Source organism: Saimiri boliviensis, chromosome 16 (genome assembly GCF_048565385.1).
Source record: "Saimiri boliviensis isolate mSaiBol1 chromosome 16, mSaiBol1.pri, whole genome shotgun sequence".
In the NCBI taxonomy this organism is placed as follows: domain Eukaryota; kingdom Metazoa; phylum Chordata; class Mammalia; order Primates; family Cebidae; genus Saimiri; species Saimiri boliviensis.
In genome coordinates, this window is record NC_133464.1 from 58,494,470 (window position 1) to 58,520,543 (window position 26,074).

Consider the following 26,074-nt stretch of genomic DNA (forward strand, 5'->3'; position numbering starts at 1 on the left):
TTACTTTTGCACCAACCTAATCTTAACAGCTGTTAGGAGTTATGAGGTAGGAGGAGAAGTCAGTCTGGGACTGAGATAGTGGGAGATTATAGGTCTGTTTTGGGATCTGTTGATTTTAAGGTGCCAACGGCTATCTGGTCAAGTTATTGAGCAGGCAGTTGGATTAGAGATAGGGCTGCATTCCCAGGAATCATGCATAGCAGTGAGAGTGAAATTCGTAAGAGGGAGCTGGAGTTCTGAAGGGACTCCTTTGAGAGTGAAGCCTTGGCAGATGGCCATGTTTAAGAAGAACCTGAGGAAGAAGAGACAAGGATCAATTGGTTGGAGAAGTAAGAAAGGGATTCAGGTGTGGTGGCTCATGCCTGTAATCCCAGCACTTTGGGAGGCCGAAAGTGGGCAAATCATGAGTTCAGGAGTTCGAGATCAGCCTGACCAACATGGTGAAACCCCATCTCTACTAAAAATACAAAAATTAGCCAGGTGTGGTGGCACACACCTATAATCCCAGCTACTCAGGAGGCTGAGGCAGGAGAATTGCTTGAATCCAAGGGGCGGAGGTTGCAGTGAGCAGAGATCGTGCCACTGCACTCCAATCTGGGCAATAGAGTGAAATTCTGCAACAAGAATACGGGGATAGATCCTACTATGCTTTTGAAATCCAGGGGTGTCAGGTAACTTACGTTTGCTCCTCCAGATTCACTCTCTATCCTTCATTCTGCTATCGGCCCCAGAGGTTACTAGTCTGTATGGCACCATGACCTTTGTCTTCAGAATGGGTCTAGTCAGAGGGGGGTCAACAAGAGTGAGGAAAGTGAGAGGTTGCCTTAAGCTGTCTATGGCCCTTATCCAAAGGTCACTCATTGCTCCTCTCAAGGCACCTGCAAGGCCTGATGCTCTCTCCTTACAGGCTCCGTAATTTTCCCTGTCCTCCTCCCTTTTGGCCCAAGAGAAGTAACTGCTCAGCTGCTATCTGAATTATCACTTATTGTTCCCTTAACCCTTCCCTGTATTTAGTCCCTTATGAACGCTCCTAAACTATCCTGATTTGAGTGTTCTCTGTTTCCTGCTTGGACCCAGACTGATAGATCTGCTATATCTGGTAAATCGTAACATAAGCAGTAAGTGTTGACCAGGCCTATGACTGGGAACACTGAGGTTGGTCTATCCTTAATCAATAGCTCCTTTTACTGATTGGCATCAGCAGCAAAATTTAATTTCAACCATAATTCTGTGTAGTCCTTGGACTCCTGCATGGATCCTGCCATGCAACTAAGAGGGACCATTGGTAATCAAACTGAGCTGCCTAAAACTAATCCCATACTTTTATAAAGATGCTGCTCTATGCATGAAGAAAGTGATTACACCCACAGATAAGAGGGAGGTATCCCTAGGTCTTGATTCACTCAAGATGCTACCAATGAAGTCCTCAGGCTTACTGTCTCTCTTCCTCTAATTAGCCTTAATCTTGTTTCTAGAACCATTTCTGGCCCTAGGTAGGTGGGCATAATGTCATTCATTGATTTGACTCTGAGTCACTCTTATTCCCCGTCCTGCATTGATGTGGGAAACTCAGTCCCTAGGACTGTGTACTTACCTGCCTTGTACTTTCACTTCCAGATTCTGAATTCTTACTGTTGGAATTTCCTGACCTGGGTATTCCGTCTGTGTAAAGTACTGGTGATTGCTTGCACTCTCCCAAAATGGGTGAGTACCCTAGATCCTGAGTACTGAGTCTAGTCAGCAGTCTTCGTCTTGGACTAACTTTCTGGTTGTGGATCTGCCTTAGTCACTTACATTCTCACGTGCTCATTTTAGAATCAGATTGGCTGTGCTCTGAGACTCTCACTTGCAACCTAACCCTGCAGATCTGTCTTCATTCTTGAACCTGATAGGACATAATATGGCTCATTTCATTGCCACACAAGCTTTCCAGGAGGTGAGTGGTATTAAGTACATTTTTCAAACTATGCTATGTGTTTCACAAAACTGTAAGCATGGATATTCCCCATAAATTAATTCAATAAGGAAGTTATTATTCTTGTTTTACGAAATAATAGAGGCTCAGAGATGTTAAATAGCTTTCCCTAGGTAACTCAGTGGGAGAGGTGGGACAGCAGACTTCCTGGTAGGGAAACCATTACAAATACAAATTATATCAATGCAAAGAAGGAGGTTTGAGGAGTTCAAGGAATCTAGAGTAAAGAATAAACTTCTAGCTGGAATAGTTACAGATTAAGGAAGAGACGGTCCATAAGAGACATATAGGATTCTGATAGGTCTTGATATGGCTAGTATAGTAGTCAGAGAACGAACAGGATGTGTATGTGTGTGGATGTGGAGAGAGGGAGTGATGAAGGGAGAGAGAGAGATTGCTTTAAAAACTGGCAAATGTAATTGTGGGTCTAGGAGGGAAGAGTTGATGTTATAGCCAGAGTCACATGGCAGTCTGGAGGCAGACTTCCTTGTCCCTTGAGAGACATTTGTCTTTTCCTCTTAAGAATGTCAACTCTTGGCTGGGTGCAGTGGCTCACGTCTGTAATCCCGGCACTTTGGGAGGCTGAGGCGGGTGGATCATGAGATCAGGGGTTCAAGACCAGCCTGGCCAATATGGTGAAATCCCATCCCTACTAAAAATACGAAAGTTATTTCGTATTTTTATGGGCATGGTGATACACACCTGTAGTCCCAGCTACTCAGGAAGCTGAGGCAGAAGAATCCCTTGAACCTGGGAGGCAGAGGTTACGGTGAGCCTAGATTGCACCAATGTACTCCAGCCGGGGTGACAGAGTGAGACTCCATCTCAAAAAAAAAAAAAAAAGAAAAAGCATTTCAATTCTTTCTCCTAAGGCCTTCAATTGATTGGATAAAGTCCATGCATATTATGGAGACTAATTTGCTTTACTCAAAATTTACTGATTTAAATGTTAATCTCATCTAATACCTTCATAGAGACATCTAGACAGGTGCTTGAACCAATATCTGGGTACCATGGTCTACACAAGTTGACACATAAAATGAACTATCACAGCTAGAAATAAGAAAGGCAGGCTTGGTTAGGCTATGAATGTCAGGTGAATGATTTGGCATTTTAAATTATGTCATGTACATATAGCACCTGGGACATAGGAGACATACAAATTATAATTCCCTTTCTCTGTAGAAATATTTTGAAAGTTGTAGGTAATTGAGTAGCATGATCGAAGCAACATATAAAAGATTTTTTGGTAGCATTGGTATGATGTGGCTGAAAAGGAACAAGGCAAGGAGAAGGAGTAACAGAAATCCATTGCCATGGATCAGGCATGAGGGAATGGATTGATCATTCACTATGTGTCAGGTATGAATGTGTGCTTTAGATACATTATCTCATGTGATGCTCATAAACATCCTGTAAAGTAGATACTACCTGATCAATGACAACCTGAGGCTGGGCACAGTGGCTCACAACAGTAATCCCAGCACTTTAGGAGTCTGAGTTCAGAGAAACACATGAAGCTGGGAGTTGGAGACCAGCCTGGGCAACAAAGTGAGACTCAGTCTCTACAAAAAATTTTTTAAATTAGCCAGGCAAGATGGCATGCACCTATACAGCCCTAGCTTCTTTGGAGGCTGAGTCAGGAGGATTGCTTGAGCCTAAATTCAAGGTGGCAGAGTGCTATGATTGTGCAACTGTACTCTAGCCTGGGTGAAAGAGTGAGACTCTGTCTCAATAATAACAACAATAATAATGATAATAAAGAAAGAAAACCTGAGACCTCCTCCCTCCCTCTGCCCATAATAAACTTGCCCAAGATCTTACAATTAATCAATGGTGGAGATAGGATTCAAGTCCAAGCCTGAACCAACCAAAGCTGTCAGTAACAAAGATAGCAGCAATAGAACTAAGAGAGAGGGGAACTGAGTCTGATAACATTATGGAATCGAAAGAATTTGTCAACTGAGAAGCCTTAGTGATGGACTTAGAGACAGATAGCTGCACAGTTTTGAAACTGGATAGACTTTTAGCAGGAGAAAACTGGATCTTCAGGAAAACTAGGATAGTCCATATTTGGAGCCAGTTTTAGAAGAGTTAGAGATTTGGGGATTTATTAAGAAGTGTTCACTGAAGGCAACTGTGTGCCAAGCATCATACTAGGCACTAGAGATCCATCAGTGAACAAAACAGACTAACACCCCTGTTCCTACAGTTTCCAGTGTGGAGAGACAAAAAATTATAAAGTTTATGTCAGCACAAAATACTGTGGAGGAAAGTGGGAAAAGGTAATAAGCTAGGGTCAGGGTAGTCAGGGGAGACCTCAAGGAGAATTCATTCAAGTGAAGACCTCAAGGGGGTGAAACAAGAGTGAGGGGAAGAAGAGACAAGGTCAGAGTCTCATTGTGTAGGACCTTATAAGTCACAAATAATTTGGCTTTTATTCTGGGTGTCCTGGATGTGACTTCTATTTTAAAAGCATCACTTTGGCTGCTGAGTTTAAAAGAATGTGGAGCTGGGTGTGGTGGTGCACATCTGTGGTCCAAGCTACTTAGAAGGCTGAGGTGGGAGGATCACTTGAGTGCCCAGGAGGTTGAGGCCTCAGTGAGCAGTGTTCATGCCACTGCACTCCAGCCTGGATAACAAAGTGAGGTCAGTGAGGTCTCAAAAAAATAAAAATAAAAGAGAGAGAGAGCGAGAGAGAGAGCGAGAGAGAGAAATGGAATAGTGGAATAAGGGCAGAAGCATCGAGATCAGTGAGGAGGCTACTCTAACAACTCCAGAAGAGTTAATGGTGGCTTTGACTGGAATGGAGGCGGTGAGAAATGGCCAGATTCTAGATGTATTTTGTAAATAGCAGACCAGATATATTGATGATTTGAATGTGAACAGTAGGAAGAAAATGTGTGAATTTCAGGGTAGAATGTTTGTATTTAAGTAGCACTATCTAAAAGCTCCCAGTAACATGAAGACTGGAGTGTGAGGAAGGGGACAGCAGTGAAGACAGAGATTTGAGAAACATTCACAGCAGTGCTGACCAAGTAAGGCAAACTTTACAGAGCGTAAAGTCTGATGTAAATATACAGCTAGGGAACATAACGGAGGAGACTGAATCTTTAGCTCTGTGAAGGTTTAGAGAGTAGGAAGAGGAAGCAAGAGTGATGGGGAATAGGATATTTGCCATCATCGATTGTAACTCATAGATTTTGTACTTCATGACTCAGTCTTTGAAAGAGAATGAGTCAACATAGTACTATTATTGCTTTTTTTGGAAGTCTACTACTAATGGTGATATTACCCAATCCTATTTGTGATTAAAGTGTTTATCATTTGAATTATCACATAACACATTTAATAGTTGACAGAACTGTGACAAATCAGAAGTGACTGGCATTCTTTTACCTTTTGAGTGCCTTTAGTTTCAGGCTGCCTAGTTTGTACATGTGAAAAACGTGTTACACTCACCTATGACGAACTATCTTCTTCTTCCCACAAGCAGTAACCCCATTCTGGTTTAGATTCTTTTGTTTGTTTGTTTGTTTTTTAAATGCATAAAACACTAGGATTAATTCACTGTTCATTTTTGTGCTTGTAAATCCTTAACAGGAGTGAAAGTGGCTTTCATGGGCTTTTCCTTTATGTGTTCAAAGGACTCTGTGAATTATAGCTAAAAGTGAGTGTTACATAAGCAAGGACCTCTGTAAACAAACAAGTCCAAGATTTAGCTGCAGAATGAGATGCCTCCCCCTTTACAGAAAGAAGCATTGAACTATTCAGAATGTTCTGTGTCTGCACTAATAGGCTCAAGGCTACAGACCTCATGGAAGTGCAGAGTTTTCAACAAATGTCCTCCAACTTGACTGACTTGGATTTTTTTCTCGTGGTCCGAGGTCAGCAATAATCTCTTTTTGCTTGCATTTCATCAGCTATGCTCACCACTGTGCAAAATCACGGTTATAATTCAGTTAGGCCTCCTCTGCCTCTCTACACCCTGTGAAGCATCCCCTTACACCCTCTCTTTTCCACAGATCACAGAAATTTTTTTTTTCAGCCTGGGAATGCTCCTTCCACCCCTTAACCCTCTCTTACTGCTTTGTCTGAATACATTTAGTGTCTGAGAACATGTTTACATTATGATTATCATATCAATAAATATCTTCTAATGCATAATGGATTCTGGCCTGAAGATATTTTAATTTAGAAGCTTCAGGTTTCAAAAAATATATTTGCACATTTTCCTCACCAATACTAGTTAACATAAAACAGACTGAAACAAACTTGTAATGGCAGTAGCCAGCATCAGTGGAGAGATTACCATATGCCAAACATTTTCTTTTAACTTGTTTAATTCTTAAAACAAGTCTCTGAGTCAGGTATTACTGTTATACCCATTTTAAAGATAGGACAATTGAGTCTCAGACCATTATTGTTATTAAACATGCAGGTCATACAGCTATAAATTGGATTTGAACTCACGCTGTCTCTGCAGTTCACATAGAGTTCCTACCCTCCTCTGCTTCTGTACTTGTTCAAGACGAACACTTCATTTGTTTTTATGGCTGAATCATTTGGGTTTCTTAAGGGTGACAGCATCATTGGCATTTCGGATGGGATAATTCATGGTTGTACAGGCCAATCAGTCCCACATTTTGTAGACTGTTTCATATCCTTAGTTCCTGGCACTGAAAGTCAGTCGTTCACTGCCTGATCTTCATCTATCACTGAGAAATGAAAAATGCCCTCATACTTTTCCACATGTTTCCCAGTTAAATATCTCTGGTTGAGAGTCAGCAGGGGGAAAGTCTGTATCGATTAAAAATAAATAGATGCATATGCCCCCGCTCTGTGTGTGTGTGTGTGTGTGTGTGTGTGTGTACTAGTTTTCTAAAAGTTTCATGTTTTTATAAATAAGTTTATAACTTTTAACAACTGCTATAACTTTAAAAAAACAGCAACATAAATGAAAGGCAAAGAAACAAATCAGGTATGAAAATGAGGTCTTTTTTAGGTATGGCTGCAATGCTCCTCTTTATTTGTGAATAAACGATTTTGAGGCTAAAGATCCTGGATAGTTTAACACTTACTATAAAGTAAGATAAACTCTACTGTTTACTCATCTGCATAGCAAACTTTTTTTTTTTTTTAGTAGTGCAAAGGTAAACTGGAATTCAGCTTGTGCCAAATCTCAAAGTCACACATCTGAAAGTCGTGATTTTTTTCCTATGTTTATTTTTGGCTGTCAAACTTCAGACCATTACACAAATGCTTGTTGCCCTTTTACTGGCTCCAATCCTTCCTCAACAAAGCCATAACAAGCAAAAATATTTAGTAAAATTGAATTTTGGGGTCTTGTCTTTTCTAAGCTATGCTAGGTATCCTTTACGAGACTGTACAATTGGAGCTAAATCTTCAAGGTCATCACATAACTAAACTACTTACAAGCTGAAATGTGAACTTTTCTTAACTCCATTTTTAAATGACTCATTCTCAAGGATTTTATAACAATGCTCTGAGCTATGTACTAGGAGGAATACATTTATTTAAGGAGGAAAAATGGTCAATTATAAAATGTATCTTGAAATAGATACACTCAGAAGTTCCTTCCCTTTTGTTCACTTATTAAAATAGCCTACCAACTTTAAACAAAATATTTTATAACTTTATGATATATCTTAGGAATTGTCAATAAGGTAACAACATTAGGTTTTGTTCTTGCCCCGTATTGCCTGTATGTTTTGCGATATGCTGTCAGTGCTTGAATAACAGCAGATTAGATGCCTTGATGTCCCTGAGGACTTAAAATTTAGGCCTCTTATTATTAGAACAATTTAATGATGATGTAGAGATTTAAAATAAGAATATCCCTTGGAAGGCTATTATATGACAGACAAACCTATATACTCTGTGGTATAGCAGAGTGTTGAAATACATATTATAAATCAGACAAAATGAAAGCAACTCACAAAAAATGTTTTAGTAGTTTCTTAACATTTATTGAAACTTCCCTGAAATAATTTTATACCTGAGAAAATAAGGCAGATCATACTTTAGAAAGTAGTTTATCCATGTGTGGACGCATTTTTATTTCATTTTTAAACATCTAACATGTCACCCATTGTTACTTACCCTTTCTTTGAGTAGGGGTTAGAGATAGCTAAGAGAAATAGGGCATCACTTGCACTTTCCAGGACATTCGTGCAAGAATATGGCAGTATCCTGTAACCGGAATTTCTGGTGGCTTCCTGCCAGGGGAGTTTGCTTAGCTTGATTTGTGAAAAAGAGCAAACTATTGGATCTCAATAGGTTTCAGATTCCTTATCAAAGTGAAAATGGTCCTTAAAGTATAAAATGATCTTGTTGGTGAGAAAAACAAAGAGCACTTTAACTTAAATTAAAATGTTTTTATCTGCAAAAGATTGAATGAATTAAAGGGAGACAACAAGTAACAACAGAGAGTGAAATGTTTAGAAGTTCAAGATGAAAAAAATTGTATTACTGTAGAATGGGGGTTCTACCTAGAAAAACATAGATGAGCTGGACTAGGAATTTAGAATAAGGCATGTAATCTAATCACTCACTAATTCAACAAATATTTGAGCAGATATTATGATGAGTAAGACATGGTCCCAAGCTCTGCTAGGTACTGGAACTGAGTATCGAACCAAGGGCTCAAGAGTCAGGGCCGGTTTTCTGAACTGGGTTTGGAAGAGTGATAAGGAGTTTGGCTAGATAAGGGGATGTTAAGGATGGCCAATGGAGTGCTGTGGGAGAGGGTGATGCAGAAAGGAGGAGAGAACTATATTAGCAATCATAAAAGATATGCAGCTATCCTGAGAAACTACAATTAAATTAAGTTTAGTGAAATGAGTACACATTCTGTTTATGTGGGAAGGGAAGGAACATAAAACAAGTTGGGTATTAACAAAGATTCTACAATGGAGATCATGAAAAACTAGAAAGAAATATAAATATGGAAGGAATAAAGAAAACAAGTTAGAAAAGTACCATCTGGATGCTTAAGAAGTTTAGGAAAAAATGGAAAGAATTAAATATGTGCGTTTTATTTCAGCTATTTCTAAAAGATATTTATACCTAAACAAATTCTCATGGGGAAAGAAGGGTTAGGGAGAGATTTGTTAAAGTATAGAACATTACAGCTTGACAGGAGGAATAAGTTCTAGTGTTCTATACCATGTATAGATTTAGGATGACTGTAGTGAACAATAACATATAGTTTCAAATAGCTAGGAGGATATTGAATGTTCTCAACACAAAGAAATGATAAATGTTTGAGATGATGGATATGCTAATTATGCTTTCTGATCACTATAGATTACAGGAATCCAAACATCTCAATGCTGAATATGTACAATTATTATTTGTCAATAAAAAATAAAATTAAATTCTCCTTCATCATTGAGCCTGACTTTAAGCAGTGAGAATGTTGCCAATGAAATGATAATGTTGACACAATTACCATTAGTAAGAACAAGACATATGCTAAATTGGGGTGAAATAGGGGTTGTGGCATCAGTATGGGAGAAGTAAAATTAGGCTAAATGAAATAAGTTAAAGAAAGACAAAGGTTATCTAAAATAAGCTGAACTATAGGTGATGGGAAAAACCTAAGTCAAGAAAAAATAAGCAAGAAAAAGTTCAAAAGAAAAAAGCACATACAACTTCCTGGTGAAACTATGGTAGCTTAAAACTGCAACTTGAAGATGTATGTATATACATACATATATATATTAATTAACTGGATAATGGAGTCAAGTCAGGTATTCTAGTAATTACAAAAAAAGATAAATGTTGCAATAAAGGGGAAAAGTCTAGGTTTGAACTTTATACATTGACTGAATTCATCACTTACAGAATGAATTCAACGAACTTTTAGAATGGCTAGATTCCCTTCCATTTTACACACACACATACATCCACTCCTTTCATATTTAGTTCACATTAAGAAAATATTTAGAAAAAGATTTCATATGAACATTTTGGCCCTCTTATTTAAAAACAATGACCTACATGATTAAAGTCCAGTATAACAAAACATTGTTTTTCAGCTTTTTGTTTTATCATTGTATTGACTGCACACAAGGTATCATGTGTGTGAGACAGATGGTAGTCTAACACTTTAGATTTTAAAAAATAAATATTTGTCTTTTTCTTCTTGTTGCTTCACAAAATCAAGTACTCTATATAAAACTTCTGGTGTTGCCATTCTAGTGGTAATGCCTACAGCAAACTAGAAATTCTTGTGACTGACATAAAAAACCCACCAGGCTTGAGCCCAGGAGTTAAAGTCCAGCCTGAGCAACATAGTGAGACCCCAGCTCTACAAAACAAACAAACAAAAAACCTCAATGAATCCCACATATACATGTTTTGAAGGTCAAGATCTTAATAATATACGAACAGTACAAATAAATGTTTATGGTAAACTTTTACTGGTTTAATAGATGTTATTTTTTAAACACATCACCCATTTGAACAGGCTTTATTTATAATATACATAATTTAATAATATAGTCATACATTGCTTAATGGGATACATTCTGATAAATGCACCATTACATGGTTTCATCATTGTGTGAACATCATAGAGTGTATTTACACAAACCTAGATGGTATAACCTACTCCACACCCAGGCTATATGGTATGGCCTATTGCTCCTAGGCTACAAACCTGTACAGCAAGTTACACTGTACTGAATACTGTAGGCAATTGTGACACAATGCTCTGTGTATGTGTGTGTGTGTGTGTGTGTGTGTGTGTGTGTGTGTATACATTAAAATGGTATAGTGAAAATATGATATAAAAGGACAAAATGGTATATTTAGTTAGGGCGCTTACCATGAATGTAGCTTATAGGGCTGGGAGTTGTTCTGAGTGAGCAAGTGAGTGGTGAGTGAATGTGAAGGCCTAGAACATTATACTACTGTAGACTTTTTATATAAACACTGTACACTATAACTTTTTTGCTTTATAAACTTTCTATTCTTTTAATTTTTCTTTCTTTTTTGAGTTGGAGTCTTCTCGTGTCAACGAGGCTGGAGTGCAGTGGCGTGGTTTTGGCTTACAGCAACCTTTGTCTCCCGCCTCAACCTCCTGAGTAGCTGGGACTACAGGCGTGTGCCACTACACCTGGCCAATTTTTTTATTTTTAGTAGAGATGGGGTTTCACTATGTTGGCCAGGCTGGTCTTGAACTCCTGACCTCATAATCGGCCCACTTCAGCCTGCCAAAGTGCTGGTATTACAGGCATGAACCACTGGGCCTGGCTTTTTTTTTTTTTTTTTTTTGAGACAGAGTTTCACTATTGTTACCCAGGCTGGAGTGCAATGGCACAATCTCGGCTCATGGCAACCTCTGCCTCCCAGGTTCAAGTGATTCTCCAGCCTCCCTCTACCTCCCGTGTTCAAGGATTTTCCTGCCTCAGCCTCCCGAGCATCTGGGATTACAGGCACCCACCACCATGCCCACCTAATTTTTTTGGTATTTTTAGTAGAGACAGCGTCATGTTGGCCAGGCTGGTCTCGAACACCTAACCTCAGATGATCCACCTGCCTTGGCCTCCCAAAGTGCTAGGATTTCAGGCATGAGCCACCACACCTGGGTTTGTTTGTTTTTGTTTTAAAGCTTTTTGACTCTCCAGTAATAACACTTAGATTAAAACACACATATGGCTGGATGCAGTGGCTCACGCCTGTAATCCCAGCAATTTGGGACGCTGAGCGGGGGCCGGATTGCTTCAGTTCAGGAGTTTGAGACCAGCCTGGGCAACATGGTGAAACCCTGCCTCTACTAAACATACAAAAAATTAGTCAGGTGTGGTGGTGTGTGCCTGCAGTCCCAGCTACTTGGCAGGCTAGGGTGGAAGAATCACCTCAGCCTGGGAAGTTGAGGCTGCAGTGAGCTGTGATGGCACCACTGCACTTCTGCCTGAGCAACCCGAGTGAGATCTAGTCTCAAAAAACAAAGCAAACAAAACAAAACAAAACTCCCAAAAGAAAAAACAAACACACATACGTTGTACAGCTGTACAAAAATATTTCTCTTTTTTATATCCTTATTCTATACGCTATTTTCTATTTGTTTTATTTTCTACTTTATAAACTTTTTTGTTAAAAACTAAGATACCAACACACACACTAGCCTAGGCCAGCACAGGGTCAGGATCCTCAATGTCACTGTCTTGTCACCTCCACATGGTGTCCTGCATGGTCTTCAGAGGCAATAACAGGTATGGAGCTGTCATCTCCCACCATAACAATGCCTTTGGATACCTCCTGAAGGAGCTGCCTGAGGTTACTTTACAGTAACTCTTTTTGTATAAATAGAGGCATACACTCTAAAATAATTATAAAAAGTTGAGTATACTAAATATATAAACCAGTAACACAGTCATTTGTGATCAAGTATTATGTAATGTACATAACTGTATGTACTTTACTTTTATATGACTGGCAATGTAGTAGGTTTGTTTACAACAGCATCACCACAAATATATGAGTAAGCTATTGTGCTATGACATTACAACTGATGTCACTAGGTCCTAAGAATTTTTTACCTCCGTTATAATCTTATGGGACAGTTGTGTATGCGGTGCATCCATGATGGAAACATCATTATGTGACTGTACAATAAACAAATATTTTCCAACTCATAAAACATAAGTAGAGAAAAAAGTCACTTATATTTAAAATTTTTGAGACTATAGTACACATTCATTGCCCATTGTCCAAATGATAACCTGGTTAATCAAATGAGTTTTTAAAAGTTGTGGTATCAGTATTTTAGTGCCAAATGGCAGTTTAGTAAAAATGTGTTCTTCTACTATAAGTTATCTTATTGCCACATTAGATTCATTGCATATATGAAAACAATGCACAATTACTATGAAAGTAATGTGCATTAATGAACACATTACCACTTGTTTTATGTTTTCTAACAAAATAAGAGCTCCCCATTTTTCAGCATCTACTAGGTGACAGGTATATGCCAAGAACCACACATACATTCTTTCTAATCTTGGCAACAGCCCTGCAGTGACAGAGATCACCAGCTGCCCCACCCCCACCCAACACCTATCCTCTCTTTCCTTACTAATTGCCTCAGTTTTGTTGGAGGTGGTAATATGCCCAGCCAAAAACTACATTTCCCAGCCTCCTGTGCAAATAGAAATGGCCATGTGACATAGTTGGCCAATCAGATCAATATTTGACCACTTATGCACAGTTCTAGAAAATCTCTTTTGTAAGGAAGGCAAAAAAAAAAAAAAAAAAGAAAGAAAGAAAGAAAAAGAAAACAAAAGTAAGGAAGGCCAGCTCACCTGGCATGCTTTCTTTTCCCCTTCCCATTACTTCTACCAAACCAAACCTACAATACTTGAGGTGAATTAGGTAATTATAAGTTGACAAGCAGATGTTGAGAATGGCTGAATAAGAAAACAGAGAAAGCTTAACGTTACTGATATTATGAAGTACACAGTGGACAGATGAGTCCTGGACTTCCTACCTCAGACATATGTGATAAAAATAACCCTTGTTTTTCAGGCAAACCCTTGTTATTCCCAGATGAATGCAACTCTCAACTGATTCATTGGAAAAGAAAATGTCGACTTTTAAGTTAGTGTCTGACAAGAGGTAACCCAGCTGGTAGAAAATAAAATAATTTGATACATAGTGTTCAGAAGAATTAATGATCTGATTTAAAAGTGTTTTGAGATCCTTGCATTTAAAGTGTTATGTATCATGGAGAAGATACAATGTTAAGGACTACATAAACATTTCCCTTAATTTTATTTCAATAATTTTCTACCTTGGGCAAGTTTCTTTAACCCTAGTTCTCAATTTACTCATTTTTTAAAAATCAGAGACAGATGGAGTCTTGATATGTTGCCCAGGTTGGAGGGCAGTGGCTATTCACAGGTGCCATCCCACTAATGATCAGCATGGGAGTTTTGACCTGCTCCATTTCCAACCTGGACCAGTTCACCCCTCCTTAGACAACCCGGTGGTTTCCCTTCCCGAGTGGTTACCATATTAATGCCAAACTTAGTGCAGATGCCTGCTTGGCCTAGTACACTACAGCCCAGAACTGAGTAGCTGAGACTAAAAGTGCATACCACCATGCCTGTCAGTTTACTCATTTTTGATACAAGAGAAGTGTACTCAATTATTTCTAAGATTCCTTACAGAGAAAACTATTAACATGCTGTACACACTGGCTTATCATGAAAAAACAATGATGATGACAACCTAACCTGACCCTAAATGCATAATTCCTCATAATCTTGTGAATACAAGTGAGCCACAAATGTTCATGATACACACTTTAATATGTAAGAATCATATTCCCCCTAAGACTTAGAGGAACAGTTTAAGAAGATATGTAGTATTAGATGCAGTATCGAGGGTTCACATGAAAGTGCTGAATGGAGTCATTAAAAGAACATGGACTCCAGTCTTTATTTTTGCTTTTCTAGATAGATTGTGTTTGTATTAACAGCATGACCAAAAGTACTATACAAATACAGCACAAGATACAGCAAAAGTTCCCTTATCCAACACTGGTATGTCATTGGTGAATTTAAAAAGTCAATTAAAACAGAGAAATTTTAAAATGGTACATATAGATTTTGAATTTTAAATGTTAGCTTAAACTACACATTTATTTCATTTGCCAGCAAAATACCTGTAGATTTCTGCTCACTTTTTCTAGGCTTTTGCAGTTGTTTTGCTTACACTTAATTTGATGGTAATTTCTTTAGTGACTGATTTAGTTTCATATTTCACTGGATTACATATTTAATTAATTAATACAATTTCAATAACAAGTTTAACTGGTATAAGCAGGTTTGAAAAAAGGCAACTGACTTCAGTAGCATAAAACTTGTAGTGGGAGCAGAGGTTCACAAATGTATCAGAGAGAATTCTACTAGTTTTGCACTATGAGTATGTGTTAAAGAACAAAAGCTGGATATGGTGATTTCTACCTGTAGTCCAACTACAAGGGAGGCTGAGACAGGAGAATTGCTGGAGCCCAGGAGTTCAAGGCTGCAGTGAGACATGATCATGCCATTGCACCCCAGCCTGGGCGACAGAACTGTCTCTAAAAAGGAAAAGTAAAAAGGAACAAGGAGCATCAGGTAATCTGGTAAATTAAGTGGATGTAATCAGAGCTCCTTATGTGCCTATCATCAGTGATACATATTGCATAATAAGATGTTAAGCTATTTCATTCACACTTTTAGAACATGGGTCTTTGGAGATTAGCGAACTGAATATTAAAATGATATTCTCACTAATGTACCCTTTTATCCTTCCCATTTTCCTGTAAGCAAATTCCTGCTTTACAAGCTATTTTGTTGATGGTCCCCCTAATATTTTCCTCTATGTCTGTGTCTTTCTTGAATCTCGGTTCCTATAGTCATCACAGGGTTGGGAGACCTGTCCCTAACCCCCAATTCTCATAGGTGGGACAACAATAAATACTGTCATACTTACTCAGCATTCTGCCTCTGGATTCAGATCCAGGTTCTTGTTCCAGTTTGCTTTGTGACCTTGGACTATGTTAATTAATATTACTTAGTTTTCACATCTTTTTCTGAAAAAGTAGGAACACTTACCTTATAGGCTTGTTAGATTAAATGACCAAGGGAAAGCTCTAACACAAGTAGTGAAGCGTCTGCTTTCTTTAATGCCACTTCCTAATGCCAATAATATTTTGCTTTTGCCTGTTACTTCCCATCACATTCCTGACACAGCACGCTCAACCCTCACAGGCATGCTTGTTCAATGTCCTAGAGGTTAACCACCTGCTTGCCAGCATGGCATCTCTGCCCATCAAGAGTCCAGATGACTTGCTTGTCCATATTATTCCCATAGCTACCAAAGCAATCTCCCTGAAGAACCTGGCTGGGTCTTTAGTCTCACTGGTTATTGTGGGCAGCTGTCTACTTCTCACAGCTCCCTCTGCATCCATCCTCTCTACCTCCGAATTTCTCTATAATTGTCATGCAACATGTATTAGACATTTACTGAATACTGGTTATATTAGGGTTATCCAAAGAAACAAGAGCAATGGAAGTTCTATCTATCGATCAATCGATCAAGAGATTATAAGGAATTGGCTTATATGATTATGGAGACTAAATCCCAAGATCTGAAGTTGGCAAACTAGAGACTATACCAGTGGTATTGTTCTAGTCTTGCCTGAAAGTCTGAGAACCAGGAGAGCTAATGGTAAAGTTCCAATCTGAAGGCAAGTGGGCTCAAGGCCCCAGAAGAGCCAATATTTCAGTTTGAGCCTAAAGTCAGAGAAAAACAATGTTCCAGCTCAAAGGCAGTCAGGCAGAAGAAATTCTCTCTTATTTAGCCTTTTTGTTCCATTTAGCACTTAACTGATTGCATGAGGTCCACCCACATTAGAGATGGCAGTTTGCTGTACTCAGTCTATAAATTCAAATGTTAATCTCATCCAGAAACATCCTCATAGACACACCAAGAACAGTGTTGGGGCAAATATCTGGGTATTCTCTGATCCAGTCAAGTTGACACATAAAATTAACTATCACACTGGGAATTGTGCTAGTTGCTTTGCTTGTATTTTTGTCATTATTTCTGGTCTCAGATAAGTCATTCCTCCATCTTTCACAACCTAACAGCCCCACCTATGCTGCTGACCATGTTTTCTGCTCCAGAGACCTGCCATACCAATTATACCTTTCTCACAGCCTCAGTTTTTTCCAGGCTCTTTCTCTACCTAAAAACATATTCAAGTTTTTCCTTTATCTTGAAAATAAGGTCCTCTCTGGTCCTTTGAACTACTATCCTATTCCCCCTTTTCTTGTGTGTGAAAAAAGAGAAGTTATATATTCTCTGACTTCAATCATGCACTAAAACTCCTAGTGATCCAATTTACCTTATTTATTCTGTATCTATATTCCACTAAAAAGACTTACAAAAGTCAAAAATGGCTTTCTTAATCTAAAGATCTTAGTCTTTGCTTCATTTGATGCTTTGGTAATTTTTTTAAAAACATACTTGCTTTTCTAAGAGCAAAAGAGAAATTATTTTTTTTCTTTGTTTTGGTAAGTCAGGTCCCTAGTTCTATACCCTTTTCTCTGCTAATTTGTAAAGTTCCTCTTTCCTGTCCTTTTCTCTTGGGTTAAATGTTCCTTATGGTATTTGGAACTCTTTTTTTGGGGGGTGGCATTTATCAAATTCCACTCCATGTTTCAGTTATTTCAATAGTATAGGCTCAAAAGGGAAACACCTAGACTTTGGTAATCTCTATCAGAAAGATCTTCTTGGTTAAAATGTAACATATACATGCAAACTTTAAGTGAATGGTTCAGAGCTCTAGTAATTCTATTCCTATGTAATTTACAAAGCTATTAAAAATTCTAGCTGAAAGACTTTTTCTCAAAAACTTTTATAAGCTGTTTTCCATGGTGAATACTGCAAGTATAAACTGACTTAACTTTGCAGGTGAACAATTTGACCATATGTATAAAAAGCTCTAAAAACACATTAATGAATTCTCTTTCTAGAAATTGATCCCAAGGAACTAATTGGAGATGCTTTAAGTCATCCCTGACTCCTTTTTCTCAAACCCCGCACTAAGCCAATAAAAAACCACTTCTCACCACCTTTACTGTTATCCCCACTGTCCAAACTTCATTGCCCACCTGGATTACAGCAATAACCTCCTGACTTTTCCCTGTTTCTGCCCTCTATAGTCTACTCCCACATAATAGCCAAAATGATCAGATAGCCCTCTGTGCAAAACCCTTTAATGCTTTCCTATCTCTGGGCCTAGAGGCCAAATTCCACATAGCATCAGAAGGTCCTCTTGGACTTCTTCACCTCCAACAGCTTTCCTATGAACTCTGCTTCAGCTATTCTGGACTCCTTGCTGTTGTTCCTTAAATATACAAGATCCACTCCAAACTCAGGGTCTTTTCCTGCTTCTCTCTGCCTGGAATGTTTTTCTACAATATCCACCTGGTTTGCTGCCTCACCGTCACCTTCAGGTATTTGATCAAATGTCATTTTCTCATTGTTTCCTGACCATTCTATTTACAACTACAATCCTGAGGCCCCTACATCAACACTTCTCATTCTCCATCCCTGATTTAGTTTTCATTAGAGCACTCGTCACTATTTGGAGTAATTTATAGTTTACATCTTTATTGTCTCTCTTTCCTCCTCCCTATGAAGGCAGGGACTTTGCACTGTTTGTTCATTAATGTATCTCTAATAGCCAAGCAATAAGTAGTGTTCAAAAAATAGTAGTTGAATTATTACAAATACCTATGTATAGGGCTGTTCAGTGCAATGTTATTTATAAAAGTAAAACATTTAGAAATGAACAAAATGTCATAAGAGGAAAACAAATCACAATACATCTAAGGGATAAATTATGCACTTATGAAAAAGTCATATTTTTACAAATTATTTAATGATACGAAAAATGCTTACCTTATGTTAAGTGGAAAAACAGGAAAAAAGAGAATGTCTAATAATATCCCAATTTTATTTAAAACATAAAGGAGGGGATATACACAAAAATGTTTTTAGTGGCTATCTCTGGGTAGTGAGATTAGAAGTAACTTTTGTTTTTCTCTCTTATATTTGTATTTTGCAAATTCTTGAAAATAAGCCCTACTTTTAAAATAAAAAAAGACAGAAAATTGTAATGCTTTGAGGAAAAAAATGCTTCTTCATTCAGTTTTCCAATCCTCTCTCGTCTGAATGAATGTCTTACTCTAGAGATACTATTTGCACATATCTTTTGGCACTGACCATATTCTGCTAGTATTTTGTATCTTCATCTCCTCTATTAGGCCATATACTTTCTGAAGGCAAAAACCATGTCTTATTTACAATTGTAGAGCCTACAAAACCTGTCTCTACTTTCAATAATTATCCGAAAGAAAATGTTTCAATAGCCAGGAATAATGTATAAATGTGCAGTATTAGTTGCTTAGGGAAGCCATCAAGTTATGTAATTTTCCTAAAATGATCTGATATCTCTCATGATCATTTTGGAAATACTTAGGCTTAAAGCTATATTATTAATAGAATGATGACCACAGTATAACCATGTTTAGGGTTTGGCCCATCTTCCTGTTGCCTTCATTTACATATATTTTGTTAGTTGTTGGTACATTATATTAAAACTTTTTATTCTGCAGTAAATTTGGGAATGATAGTAGATTTCAGGACACACTATGTCAGTTAGGTTAAGATGGCATATAAATAGACCATGGCACAAATGGATCCCAAACCTAATGACTCGAATACAACAGAAGTTTATTTATTGCTTTAAGGGTGTGTGTTCCTGGTTGGCTGACAGTTTTCCTCCATACATTTAGGGTTCCAGTGCCTTCTAATTTATGGTTTCCCAGGTTATACAGCACTGTCCACTGTATGCTAACTATATTTACAAATCTCTGCTTTCAGAATGTTAGGTTTTAAGTATAGTGATGGTATAGAATTGCCAGATTCAGCAAATAAAAACACAGGAAGCCCAGTTAAATTTTGAATTTTGAATTTTAGATTATCAACACATAAATTTTAGTATAAGCATGTTCAAAATATCACGTGGAACATATCTATACTAAAAAATTATGTTATTTATCTGAAATTCCAATTTAATAGAGTCTTACGGTTTTTTTTTTTTTCTGGCAACCCTATGAGGGTGGGGATTAGATCTATCTCATGTATGACTGAATCTCAAGAATCTAAAGCAGTACCTGTCTACTATAAGATCAAGAAATATCTCAATAATATTAATGAATAATTGACTTTCTGTCAGTGAGAACTCTTATTAGCAAAAAATACTGATTAATACAAATTAATACTAATATTGCTATTAGTAAGGCTTTGTATTAAGCATTAGTGAGGAATACATATTATTAATAGTTGTTAAATATTCTTATATTTAAAGAATACTTATTAAGTATCAGCAAAGAATATTTACCGACAGATAATACTTTAATATCAACATAGCAAACTGCAAATGTTTTACCAAACTTCATGTCTTAGTCAGTTTAGACTACTATTACAAAATACCATAAACTGGCTGGGCGTGGTGGCTCACGCCTGTTATCCTAGCACTTTGGGAGGCCGCAGTGGGCAGATCACTTGATGTCAGGAGTTCGAAACCAGCCTGGCCAACATGGTGAAACCCTGTCTCTACTAAAAATACAAGAAAATTAGCCAGGTGTCATGGCAGGTGCCTGTAATCCCAGCTACTTGGGAGGCTGAGGCAGGAGAATTGCCTGAACCCAGGAGGCAGAGGTTGCAGTGAGCCGAGATCGCACCACTGTACTCCAGCCTGGGTGACAGAGACTCTGTCTCCAAAACAAACAAACAAACAAACAAACAAACAACAAAAAACCAAAACCATAAACAGAAATTTCTCATACTTCTGGAGACTAGGAAATCCAAGATCAAGGTGCCGGCAGATATGTTGTCTGGTGAGGACCTGGTTTGCAGATGGTGCTTTCTTGCTCTGTCTTCACATGAGGTGAACGAGCCCCCTACCCCCAGGCCTCTTTTATAAAGGCACTATTCTCATTCTTGAGGTCTCTGCCTAATCATCTTCCAAAGATCCTGCCTCTTAATCTTGGGGGTCAGGATTTGAACACAAATTTTGATGGGACATGAACATTCAGACTACCACACTTCAATAAAATAAATAGATAAGCTGGGGTTTTCCTTAGATATCTGCACAGCTTTGTCTCTCACTTCTCTCCCGTCTATACTGAAACATCATGGATGCCCTCAATGACTCCTTTGCCTATTCTCCATGTCTTAAACTCCAGATCTCCTCCCTCTGCAGCACTTCATTTCCTTCCCTGCTTTATTCTTCCTCCTTAGCACTTCGTGTAAGAATATACCGCATATTTACTTATTTGTCTACCTCTCCCATTAGAAGGTAAACTTCCTAAGGACAGGCATTATTTCCTGTTTTATTCATTGCTAAATTCCCAGCTCCTACACATAGTAGAAATTCAATAAATATTTGTTAAGCAAGTGACTGAATAAACACCATTTGTTATTTAGAAATGAGTTATACATCTTATTAGAATTTACAGTTATCAGTAGCTTGATGATATTCACTTTATATATCTTTAATCACACAATATCATGATTCTGCCTGCATCAACTCAGTTCACCAAGTCCATCCATTCTATCGTCTCAATGTCTTTGACAATCCTCTCCTCACCTTCCCTGTTGCCACTTCCACACTGCTTTTATGTATTCTGTGGTTTAATGCAGAAATTATCAACTGGGCGTGGTGGCTTACACCTGCAATCCCAGCACTTTGGGAGGCCAAAGGTGGATGGCTTAAGTCAAAGAGTTTGAGACCAGCCTGTGCAACATGGAAAAACCCCGTCTCTACTAAAAACACAAAAATTAGCCAAGCATGGTGGCATGCACCTGTAATCCTAGCTACTTGGAAGGCTGAGGCATAAGAATTGTTTGAACCTAGGAGGTAGAGGTTGCAGTGAGCCGAGATTGTACGACTGAACTCCAGCCTGGGCTACAAAGTGAGATTTAGTCAGGAAAAAAAAAATTGTCTAACTGGCCTCCTTGCCCATCGTCTTCTCATTCTAATCCATTCTCCAAATCACTACTGAATTTATCTTTCTAAAATGAGAATGTCATTATTGGCTGTCTTAGTCTGTTTTGCATTGCTATAAAAGAATACCTGAGGCTGGGTAATTTATAAAGAAAAGAGGTTTATTTGGCTTATGGTTCTCCAGTCTGGACAAGAAGCATGGCATGAGCCTCTGCTTTGGAAGCTTCCAATGATGGTGGAAGGGGAAGGGGAGTGGTGTGTCATGCAACAAGAGAGGGAGCAAGAAGAAAAGGGGAGAAAGGTACCAGGCTCTTTTTAACACCAGATCTTGCAGAGACTAAGAGTGAGAATTCACTCAATCCTCAGAGAATAGCACCAAGCCATTCATGAGAGACTTGTCCCCATGATCCAATCACCTCCCACTAGACCCTATTATTAATACTGGCAATCAGATTTCAACATGAGATTTGATATAGCCAAAGTATATCATCAGGGTCACTCTCTGACCCCAAAACTTTGTCTATCACCCAAAGAATAAAATTCAAAATTTCTTAGTTGAGCACAAGAAACCCTTCTTGACATGCCCCAGCACTCAAACCCTCTACTCTCCCACACACAGTTTCAGCTCTAGTGCCCCTTCTTACCCACTCATGCATCCTCATGACTTCTGTCTGCTCAAATATCACTTCCTTTGTGAGGGTTAGTGGCTCTACGCTCAGTGCTCAGAGTTCTTTGTATATTCTCCTAATAACACTTATTTTAATAACTGCCAGCAAGAAATGGTATTTTGCCAAATCTAAGATATACATTTCTTTCCATTTTAACATTTCTAAAATTGGAATGGCATCTTACAATCATGGCACCTTACAATGCTGTCACCAGAAGGCAGTTGTGATGTAGTTGTCATAGCCTGCACATATGCAAACTTCCTGGTTATTCCTGGTGGTATGACTAGACAACTGCAAACCCTTGACATTTCAGTCAACCAATCATTTAAAGAAAGGTTTAATTCCTGGTTGTGATCTGAAAACCCTTTATTGATACCTTCAAGTTGGAGTAAGAAAGCACCAGCATCAAAACTCATAGAATGGACCCCAACATTTGCAAAAAACACCCAAGATAATAGTGAAATATTCTTTTTAAAAATGTTGCATCACTAATGCTCTTTGCAGAATTCAATACAATGGGGAAAAATTCTATGTGATAAGAAACCACTGTGTTGTAGTTTGAGTAGCAGCATTTCCCTCTGGCCTCTTCCATGGTCCAAAAATAATGGTGTTTCTTACAACTCATGGTCTTAAAATTGATAAGATATGGTATGTTACCTCAAATTGTCAAAGGAACCCTGTAAAATAAATCATCTTATTTTATGCCTGTGGTCTGCTGACATCATAATATTGTATTCTCATTATCTGTTTATCTGTCTTGTCTTTACACTAGATTGTAAGTTCTCTGAGGACATACCACAGTGGCTGTCACATATTAGATGTGGAATTCATATTAGTTGAAAGAATGACTGCAATGTTCATGTTCTTTTGCTGTTCCCTCTGATTCTAATTTTCAATCTGGATACATCCATATTCAGGGCTGATATTGAACTGTCTGAGACTTCAACTCTTACCGTGAAACACCACTCATTGGAAAGATCTAATTTCTTCCTAATAGTCATCTCTACTAGCATTTTCTTTTGAGGGCTGATATAACATTAGTATGACCAAAATTAAATTTCCTGAGATATGTATTAACTGATTACATTGGCTGGATAGTTTTGCATCTAATTTTTTATTCTTGTAACTTTCATTTGATGCTCTCAACCTCTCCATATCATTGACGAATGTGATCTCAAAGAGAGTAGTATAAGAGAGCTGAGGAAATGGTAAGAGAGAGAGCTAAGGAAATGGTAAGACATCCAAAAGAAACTTTGTTAGGTTACATATGAGGAACACTAAGTTCATCTGATTATTCTGCTCAGATGGCACATCCAGATACCAAAAGCCAAGTCATTGGCACATAATTATTTTTAAACTGTGTTACCCTGCTTAATTGGTTTAAAATAATTTAAAAGGGCTCTGGTTGGCTCTTACAAATGAATCTAATTCATCAGTTTTAATTCTGTTACAATAGCTCCATTTCAACAATTTAGGTTATTATTTAAGCCAGGGTCACTATTCTTTCAAAGATTTTCATATAATTTATGTACTCCCTTTTAAATTGGAGCAAGGGCATTAAGAAAACATTCCTTTGGGCCAGGCGCGGTGGCTCAAGCCTGTAATCCCAGCACCTTGGGAGGCCGAGGCGGGTGGATCACGAGGTCAAGAGATCGAGACCATCCCGGTCAACATAGTGAAACCCCGTCTCTACTAAAAATACAAAAAACTAGCTGGGCATGGTGGCACGTGCCTGTAATCCCAGCTACTCAGGAGGTTGAGGCAGGAGAATTGCCTGAACCCAGGAGGCGGAGGTTGCGGTGAGCCGAGATCGCGCCATTGCACTCCAGCCTGGGTAACAAGAGCGAAACTCTGTCTCAAAAAACAAAAAACAAAAACAAAAACAAAAACAAAAACAACAACAACAAAAAACATTCCTTTAAAAACAGCAGGAAAGAGGATGTTTTGTCAATTATGCCTATTCGGACCAATGCCTTCCCAGAAAAATCTTCCCTAATTCTTCAGACTGCAACATTACAAGGCTCAGCACAGTCTACTTCGAGTTTTCCCTCTAGCATTGCAAGAGCTTACTGTTTCTTCAGGTGAGTCTGGTGAAATACTTGTCTTGCATTTGGGGGCCATGTTTTAGTAAATAAGGCTGAATATAACCAGAATCTTTCTAGAATCACAGATAGAAGTTGAGTGAAGAAGAGATTCATGGTTCTCATCTTTTGCTCACTCCAGGACCTAAGCGCACTGAGGAACAGTGGGAATCCCCAGCATTATTTAGTTTTCTCTTTTTCTTTTTTTGCCCAACATAGTTGAGTTCATAAATATGCATATGATACAAATCTATTGTTTATATATATTGGTGATCACCCAGGATTTTTTTTTTTTCCTTTAGTGTGCAGATTTATTTTAGGAGTTCTGTCAAAAAATGCAGTAACTCTAAGGTTTGGTGAATATTTAAAGTTATTTACTGAGTCTTACTAGACGCCAGGTACCTACATTATTCTTCTATATTAAGCACGTCGTTTTTAATCAGATTTATAAGATTCACCTGAATAACTTAAAAAAAAAAGAAATGAACAAGGTCTATATCAAATCTACTTAATTCCCTTCCTCTAGGGATGGGCACTTGGCACATTATTTTTTAAGCCTTATAGGTGATGCTGATGTGCATCTCTTGGCTAATAACCACTGCTTTAAGCCGCCATCCATCAATACCTAAATTGTCAACTAGAGTCACTACGAATAAACTTAGCTTATTTCACAACTTTGCCTAGGGACTGCTTGTCAATGCTTCCTGGTTTCTGATTGCTGCCTATGTAAGTACTCATTTATTTCCTGTTCTGTCTCAGTGCCTCGCCTTTCACTACTTCTGGACTTCTGAACTGGAAACATAATCTTTGATCTCAAAAGTCATCCTCATAAGCATAGGTTCTGGCTGGCTCACTGGACTTGGCTTCTCTTACCTTTGCATCTAACCCTGTCTCTACTACATACCTTCACTTATGACCCTAGTATGACAACCTGCTAACACCATCGAGTCAGGGAAGAAAGAGCCATGATGGTAATGATGGCAGTGGGGAAGAGCTACCCATTGCCCTCAGGTCTCCTCTGAGCTGTTCTTTCGTTCCATAAAGCACCTCTTTGCCTTGCTCACTCTCCTCTTGTCCGCATACCTCATTCTACCTGGATGTGGGACAAGAGCTCAAAACCTGCCAAATGGCGGGGTTGAAAGAACTGTAACACAAACAGGGCTGAAATATGCCCCTTGCTCGCCATATTGCGGGCAACATAAGGAGAGAAGAGAGAAGGAGAGAAGAGGAGAGGAAAGAAGAGAGGGCAGAAGAGAGATGCAGAGAAGAGAGGAGGAGAGAAGAGCTGTGGTCCTTCAGGGAGCTCAGACCTAGGAGCCCCCTGTGACACCCTCTTTGGGGCACTTTGCTTCCTGGCATCTCCAAGCATCCAGGCACCACTGCATTCTATGGTGCCAGGTGTGGAAGCTGCTTGTGGTACACCTGGTCCAGCCACAGTCTTTCAGGGAGCCAGCACCTGGAGCTGGCCACCCTGCTGCAGGTGGCATGCCTCGCAGTGTGCAGTGGCTGGACCCTCACACTTGCTCGCTCACATACCCCTCGATGCTCCACACCTGGCTTGCTCTTGGCAGGCATGGGATCCAGGCCAGTAGTATGAGCAGAGTGCACCCTGCCAGGCCCACTGCGCAGAATAAGCCCAGCAGGCCCGACCAAAACTCAGGCAGAGGTTCCATTTTTCTGGCTTGAAAAGTGACACTCCAAGGATCCTGTTGACAATGGCTCCATTGAAAAGTGACTTCAAATAACTATA

General features: G+C 38.7%; 1 long non-coding RNA gene across 2 annotated transcripts in view; it reads left to right on the plus strand.

Moving 5' to 3' along the window:
• LOC141581621 (uncharacterized) overlaps positions 1-21,120 on the plus strand; it is a 77,586-nt gene extending 56,466 nt beyond the window's left edge. The window contains exons 2-3 of one of the 2 annotated variants that reach the window (XR_012514360.1): positions 1,618-1,936; positions 13,532-21,120. This is a non-coding gene — a long non-coding RNA (uncharacterized LOC141581621). Of the gene's footprint in view, positions 1-1,617 lie in introns of both variants that reach the window. The other variant, XR_012514359.1, reaches the window with a different exon arrangement.
• The last annotated feature ends 4,954 nt before the right edge of the window (positions 21,121-26,074 follow it).